Genomic DNA, 7547 nt, shown 5'->3' with positions numbered 1-7547 from the left:
GTCCTCAGCCTCTACCCTGACTGGCTGAGCAGGGGGTTATTGACAGGGAGGAGACTCAGGTCCTTGTTCTCTTTTAAGACCAAGTAAATAAGTTATAAGCAGTTCTAGGTTTGATGAATTTTGCTTCTTCTCTGCATGAATTGTCTCTCAGCAGCTCATGATTCTCTCTACCTTTGCAGTTTTCCTCAAATACTTGCTGAATAATTACTGTGCACTGTTGTTGGTCTGGAACTCATCTGAGAGCACTTTATTCAGGTAATTCAATGTATGAAATTCAAGATCCGATGGTTAGTTTGAAAATCAGGGCTTTTGGGTCCTAGTCCGAACTAGACTAACAGACTAGCCAGCCTCACTTACATAGCTGGAGAGAGACTGGACTACATAATTAAACAATCCCTTTATGAGCACCTACAGGATAATTTGGTTCTTAGGACTAGTGAACGTGGACTTGTCAAGAACAAATCATTCCAAACCAATCCTAGCTCCTTCTTTGGCAGGGTTCCGGGCCTAGTGGAGGTGGGTAAACAGTAGATGTGATCTCTCTTGGTGTCACTAAGGCTTTTGACACAGTCCCATGGGACATTCTCACAAGCGAACAAGGGAAATGTGGTCTAGGTGTAATCAGTGTAATGGGAGTGCAGAGCTGGTTGAAAGCCCAGACTCCAAGAGCCCTTCTCCATGTCTGGCTGTCCAACGGAGAGGCAGTACCTACTGGGTCCGGCAGGGATCAGTCCGGGGGCCGGTAGTATTCAATATTTTCCTTAAGGATTTGGAAAATGGAGTGGAGAGCATGCTTCTACAATTTGCAAATGGCACCAAGCACTTTGGAGCACAGGATTGGAATTCAAAACGCCCTTAACAAATTGGAGACTTGGTCTTCTTGAGCCAGACTCCATGGCTGGGCCCCTCTCTCTAGACTGGGCTGAAGTGAAACCCCAGAGCCAAACACTCCTCCTCCTGGGCAGTGCGCTCCCACCTTCAATGGGCAGATGCTGCTTAGCGCTGTCAGAGCAGCTTTTGCTGGGGGCTTCTCCCAGCACTTTAAAATAGTGGGAAAGTATTAAATCCCCGTTTGACTGCTGGGGACAGAGCCAGAGGGGGGGGAGCAATTTGCTCAAAGTCCCACAGGGAAAGGGAAACACCCAGCAGTGGAACCAACAGGAAACCCAGCAATGGAACTCAGGAGTCCTGACTCCCAATCCCCTGCTGCGGAGCACACTCCCTCTCCAAGCAGGGGGAGCGGACGTGAGGGCCTGGTTGTAATTGCCAGCTGTGGGAGGGAGTGTGCAGCAGTGGTTAGCGAAGGGGCCTGGAAAGAAGGCCTGCTGGGTCCCATCCATTCTTCTGACACTTGGTGTGACCCTGAGCCAGTAGCTTCCCCTCCCCAGGCCTGGTTCTCATCAGTGGGGTTGGGGTCGCAGTCCCGACAGCCCAGGGGAGTCGGGAGGCTCCAGGAAGGTGTGTGAAGTGCTGGGATGTGGGGATCCCGGACGCGCTGTCACCCCCGCACTAGGGCGGTCTCCAGCACCCCCTGCCGCTGGCCGAGTTTCTCTGTCCCTTGGCAATAAGACAGACTCTTGTTTTCACAGCCAGCCAATCGCCCCGTGCCATCACCCTGCCTGCTTGCTGGGCACGGTAACTCCTCAGCTCACCACCACCCTCTCCAGCCTGCCTTGGGCTTGGAGAGTGAGGAGAAGGGCGAGGGACGACCCTGAACATCCTCCATCCATTGCTCCGTCTCCAGAGCAAGTGAGTGGCATTAGGGTTCCTCGGTGGCGTCCCCTGTCTGTCCAGGGAGAGGCAGAAAGAGGCGGAGAGAATCTCTCCCAAAGGAGATTGGATTTGCAAACAGCCCCCAGGAACCCCTCGCACTCAGACCGGGGAGGGGCTTCTCCAGAGCCATCTCCAGTGTGTTTGGCAAGGTCCCAGCATTGGGGCTCCCAGCCCTTCCCTTGTGGGAGACTGTTCCCCAGGCTGAGAGTCTATGAGCTGGGCCAGACCCGGTGAGTTGCTGAGCATGGAAATCAATGGGAACTGAGGGGGCCCTGGCCTTTCTATGCCTAGGGACTTTGAAGTGGGGAATGGTTTCCCAGAAGAAGTCCGGACTCCTGGGTTCAGGGCTGGCTTTAGCAAGTGCGGGGCCCGATTCCTGGGGAGGCACTTCGGAGTGCCGTGGGGGGGAGGGGGCCCCGCATGGCTTTCCATGGTCCGTCTGGAGGTCTGGCCAGGTTCGCGGAGCTGCGGGGCTGTCACGGTCCAGCCAGGGTCGTGGGGCTGCGGGGCTGCGGGGCTGCTGCGGTCCAACCGCGGTCGTTGAGCTCTCACGCTCCGGCTGGGGTCACGGGGTCACAAGGCTGTCGTGCTCCAGCCTGGGTTGCGGGGCTACGGGGCTGCCGCGCTCCGGGGCTGCCGTGCTCCGGCCGGCGCTCTGGCCAGGGGAGCGGGGCCCCCGAAGATGACTGCCGCTGGGGTGAGTGCGCGGGGCCCTCTTAGGCGCGGGCCCAATTCCAAGGAATCGGGCGAATCGGCCTAAAGCCGGCCATGCCTTTGTTCTTTTCCTTCTCTAGCCTGGGCTGGGGGTTGGGGGGTGTAAGTGTGATCTGGGGTGGCAGGAGGGAGCTGCCTGTCCAAAGTGACCAGTGGTCTTTGTGACTGACCCCAATGCTCGAAAACGACGAGACTCCCCGGTTCTTGCAGCCCCAGGGATGACGAAGGGAGCGTTGAGGGGGAGCAGAGCTTGCCCTCCCTGCACCCCCGTGGGGGGAGCAGGAGCTGCTCCGGCTGGGGCAGGGATGGGGAGGGACCAAACAGGCTGGTTAGCGAGCGGCTCCCTTGACCCCAGACTCACGCCTGCTCCCCGCTGGGTTCCAGGATGGCCGGCTCCTGAGGAGGTTCAGGAAGAAGGCTCTGCAGGTGGCCCCAGAGCCTGAGGGAAGCAGCCACCATCTTCCCCAGGAGCGGAGCGGCCCCTCCGTCCCCGCTGGCGGGGAAGCAGATCCCGGCCGCGCCAGGAGGTGGAAGTGCCCAGCCTTCTGGTGGAGGAAACCCACTCCCGGCACAGGCGCCGAGGTGGGAGCATCACTTCCCAGGCCAAAATGGAGCTGGGCCAGGCTGCGGCTGGGTAGGCAGGACCCAGCCCAGGGGCGGAACCGGGCAGGGTGGCTCTGGGGCTTGTTGTTGTGTGGGCAGCAGCGGCCCCAGGAGCCCAGCCCCAACTTCCAACAGGGGGTATCGCCCTGCTCGGTCAGTGAGGACCTTCCAGCCTCCCCAGGGCAGGAGGTGGAGGATCCCTCTGCCAGCCCCAGCAGCTCGGACCGCTCCCCATCCGACAGCAGGAGCGCCTGCGACTCGGACAGCAGCCTGGCCGACGGACGCTTCTGCTTGATTCAAGGTGAGGAGCCAGGCTGGGTTCAGGGAGGAGTGAGGAGGGGGCTGTGAACACCCTGGGCCCAGGCCCTTGAGCAGTGCTATGGGGGTGGGTTTCCATCCCAGGTGTCTGGCCTGAGCCATGTGAACCCCACCGACACTAGATGCTGCCACTTTGGTCCTTGGTGCTCCATTTTGCGTGGGGGTTGGGGGGGGGAGGCACCTCCAAGGGAGTCCAGGACAGTGTGTGGGGGGTCTCTTTGCTATGGGCTCCTGAAGGAGTTGGGGGCTGGCGACATCACTGAGAGGGGGGAGTGTGGGGCCCAATCTGCCCTATGTCCCGAAGGTGGGAAGGGGACACATTGTCCCACCATGCCCCTGTCCTCCCCCCGAGTGGCAGCAGGCTTCACCCTGTCCCCATCTCTCCCTGGTGTAGCATCCGCCAGGCACTCCGAGGACGAGGAGGAGGAGGAGAAGGAGGAAGAAGAACGGGTAGACTTGGTAACAGAGGAGGCTGCTCTCATGAACATCCGAGAGCAGCTCCATGGCCGAGAAAAGGTACAAATGTTCCCCAGCTGTGCTGGTACTGAGATTGTCCTGCTCCTTCCCAGCATCCTGACCCCCGGCAGAAGGTCTTCGCCCTAATGGGGACCTCTCTCCTTGATGATCTGGGACCCCCAAGATGGGGGTGTTTGTCACACACCTGCCGGGGTCTCCTCCCCCCACAGGCACTGTCCCAGTTCCTGACCCTGATTGTGGAGGAGTCGTGGGTGATTTGGACAATGGGCAGATCCCCATGATCCCCCATTCAGGCCTGAGTCCTGCAGCTGGTGTGGGGGGGGCAGGGAGGTCCCTGGCTAACTGGCTCTCTCTCCCCTAACCCCACTCCTGGTGGGCGCAGGACCAGGCGCAGCAGCTCGATTTCCTGCACGCCATCTACCCCGCGTGCCTCGCTGCCCAGCAGAGAGGGGAGGACACATTGGAGCCACACTGCTCGAAGGCGGCTGTGGCGGAGAGGATTGTGGTGAGTGAGACACGGCGCCCGGCAGCTGGAGGGTGGACAGAGACATGGGAGGGGCAGGGGGTCTCCCCGGGCCGATGGTTGGGGGATGGCTGGTGCTGGAGGGCAGCTGAGGGCAGGGATTGCTGGGGCTGAAGATTGGGGAGAGGAGATGGCAGAACTAGTGGGCAGGAATCGGAGAAGCGGGAGGCAGCTGGGGGGATCCTGCTGACTGTGTAATCTCCTCCTTGGGGAGTGTCAGTGAGGCCCGAATCTCACACGCTCCTTTGTCTCCTTTGGGTCTCACAGGAGCTCATTGAGCAGCTTCCTCCTGACTCTCCACCCAGCGCCGTCCTGGCCAACTCCCTCATTGCTGTGGCCAACCGCAGGTACCGAGACCCTCCCGCCCGGTTCCCCTAACCACGGTGCTGCTCAGGCCCCTGGCTGGGAGTCACTGCCCCTCCCACTCCTGGCTGCTCTGTTCTTTTCACTCCAGTCACATTGCAATGTCTTTGGGGAGAGGCTGACTCCCAGGATCAGATACAGGAGGGGCAGCAGGGTCCAGGGAACAGGCGCTATTCCTGCCCTGCCACAGTCTGACTGGGAAACCTCGGCCTTATCATTCCCTGGCTCGGTGCCTCAGTTTCCATTCTCGCCAGCCTCTGCCTATTTCCCTGCAGTTTCACATCCGTGTCGGTGCCAGTCCCACCCCTGCACTGCACAGTCTAATACCGGCTCCACTCTCTTGCCAGCACCATGACACCTGCCCTGGAGCCGGAGCTGGAGACCCACCTCCTCCAAGCCGCCCTGCACGCCGTCTTCACCCTGGGCACGGAGAAGGGAACCACTCAAGTCCAGGTAGATCAGCGAAATCATGGATTCAAGAACCAGCTGTCATCCTGCCTGAATACTTGCTAATTGCCTGCAGTGGGATGTGAATGAGAGAGGCCAGGATATGTGTTTGGGGGTCTCACCAATGCTTCCCAGAGACCCCTCTTCCCATCCTGTGGCAGGTGTAGCCCCAGTTTCCCTAAGTCTGATCCATGGCTCTCCCTTGCTTTGCAGGATCTGCATAGGGTCATACCACAGCTTCTGGACGCCATGCTGGGGAACCTGCTGGCAAAAACCCCAGACATGAACAAGCTCCACTACATCTTGGAGGTGAGCTCGATGAGAGCGGTGGGGGCAATTTGACCTTCACTCTTAGATCCATTTTCCAGTCTGTCCTCCTAGCTGGGCCCCCAGTGGCCGTCCTTGGTCAGGGCAGTCAGTGCAATGCAGGGTCAGGCCCTTCCTCCTTGAAGGACAGAGGAAGGAGCCGGAACTTCACCCAGAGCTCTGCCTGTTTGTGTCGAGCACTAAGCACAGGGCCGCTGGCTGGCTTGGGGAGTGAGAGTCTGAACCCCTCCTGGGAGATCCAGAAGATGGTCCTCAGAGAAGAGCCACAGCCTCATTCCTAGAGAAACAGGAGGGCCCCAGAGAATCAGCCCTTGTCTCTGACGGGCCCCCAGATTCCTGGGGGGATTGTGCTCACACTCAGTCCCTTCACCCAGCCAAGGACTTGAGAACCAGGGAGGGATATGTCTCCTTCCTGGGGAGCTGTTCAGGAATCAGGAGTTCAGGGAGAATGGGACCAGCCCCGACACCAAGCATTGTCCCAATCTAGAGAGACAATGACAAGCTGTGACCTGCAGGATACAAGCATCGTCCTGGGGGCAAGAGTCCCCTTCTAAAGTGCTGCGGTCAATGAATCTGAGATTCCACCCCCACCGCATACAATGTCTCAGCCCCCTGGGGATGGAGAGGGACCATTAGCACAACATATGCACCCCCCCATCAATCCTGAGCTGCCTCCTTTCCCCACAGCACATTCACTACTGGACCGTGTCCAGGGTGCCACAAGAGAGAGCCAGGGCCATCAGGAGCAGCGCGGCCCTGCTCACGTCCGTCATCACCCTCCCTGACTTTGACGTAAGTGGCCTCTGAGCCCAGCTTCCTGACTCCAGGCGTAGGCGGGCCGGCTCCAACAGGCTGGAGGATCTGCTGCTGCAGGGGCTGTGGGCTAGGAGTGATCATCTTGGGGAGGCAGAGTCAGAGCAGAGAATGAGCCTGGCTTGAGTCAAGTTCTTCTTGTCCTGGTTAAGTGGCGACTCTCGCTTGTAAGGGGAGCATGCTCCAGGTTCTTGCCTTCCTGTCATCCTGGAGCAGCTGGGGAAGCAAATCCTCCTGGAGGGCCCTGCCCGCATCCCTGTTCTCCGGGCTCCCTTGGGGGCAGAGATAACTAAGGATCCAGCTCTAACTCCTATCCTCTAGCATCTCCTGCAGAGGGCCTGAGGGGAAGGAGAGTCCTGGCCCAGGCGGGGACTGGAAGCTGACAGGAAAATGCTGATGGAGTCCCCTCTCCCTCTCCCTTCCATTAGAACTCAGCCGAATTCCCCAGGATGGGCCACCACGTGGCACAGTTGGCTCTGTCCATCAGTGACCCAGACCAGGACATCAGCCGGCAGGCCAGGGAGGGGGTTTACCGGCTCTACCAGCTCCTGCTGCGCCAGAGGGGTAAGAACCCGGCTAGAGGAGTGAGACTGGGACCCCAGCCAATTTCTCTCCCAGTGACCCCGGCTGGCGGATCAGTCTCTCTCTATCTCTTTCTGTGTTCTCCACCACCCCCGCAGTTCTGTTGGGCTCTGCCCACTGTGCAGCCACCAATGGGATTGGAAGGACACAAGCCCTGCAACCAGAATGACCAATGTGTATGTGTCTCTCTCTCTCCCAGACCTGAACATCCATGAGGTCGAAGACCTTTGGTGCTGGGACTGGCACCAGGACAGCAGGCTCCTGGGCTACAAGAACACTGCCAGGGTCGGGGAGGTAAGGACACTCTGCCAGGGCATGGCACAGCTCTGCAGGGCAGGTGGCTGCCTCCTGGAGCCACGCGACGGAGTTGCCGTTCTGGGCCAGGATTTGGAGCCTGGTTCTGGGCAATATGCTGAAGCTTCACATCTGGTTGGTTTCAGGTCTTTGGCAAATTCTTCTCCGAGCGGCAGAGAAGATTCTTCCTGCAGACAGCAGTGCTGGCCATGCACGACCCCTTGCTGCGTGTCAGCCAGGCTGGGCTGCTCCTCACTTACTCCCTCCTGGGGCAAGCCCAGCAGCTGATGGGGAGCAAGGTGAGCAGCTGCAC

Source organism: Chrysemys picta, chromosome 13 (genome assembly GCF_011386835.1).
Source record: "Chrysemys picta bellii isolate R12L10 chromosome 13, ASM1138683v2, whole genome shotgun sequence".
NCBI lineage: Eukaryota > Metazoa > Chordata > Testudines > Emydidae > Chrysemys > Chrysemys picta.
This window is presented reverse-complemented; position numbering follows the sequence as displayed.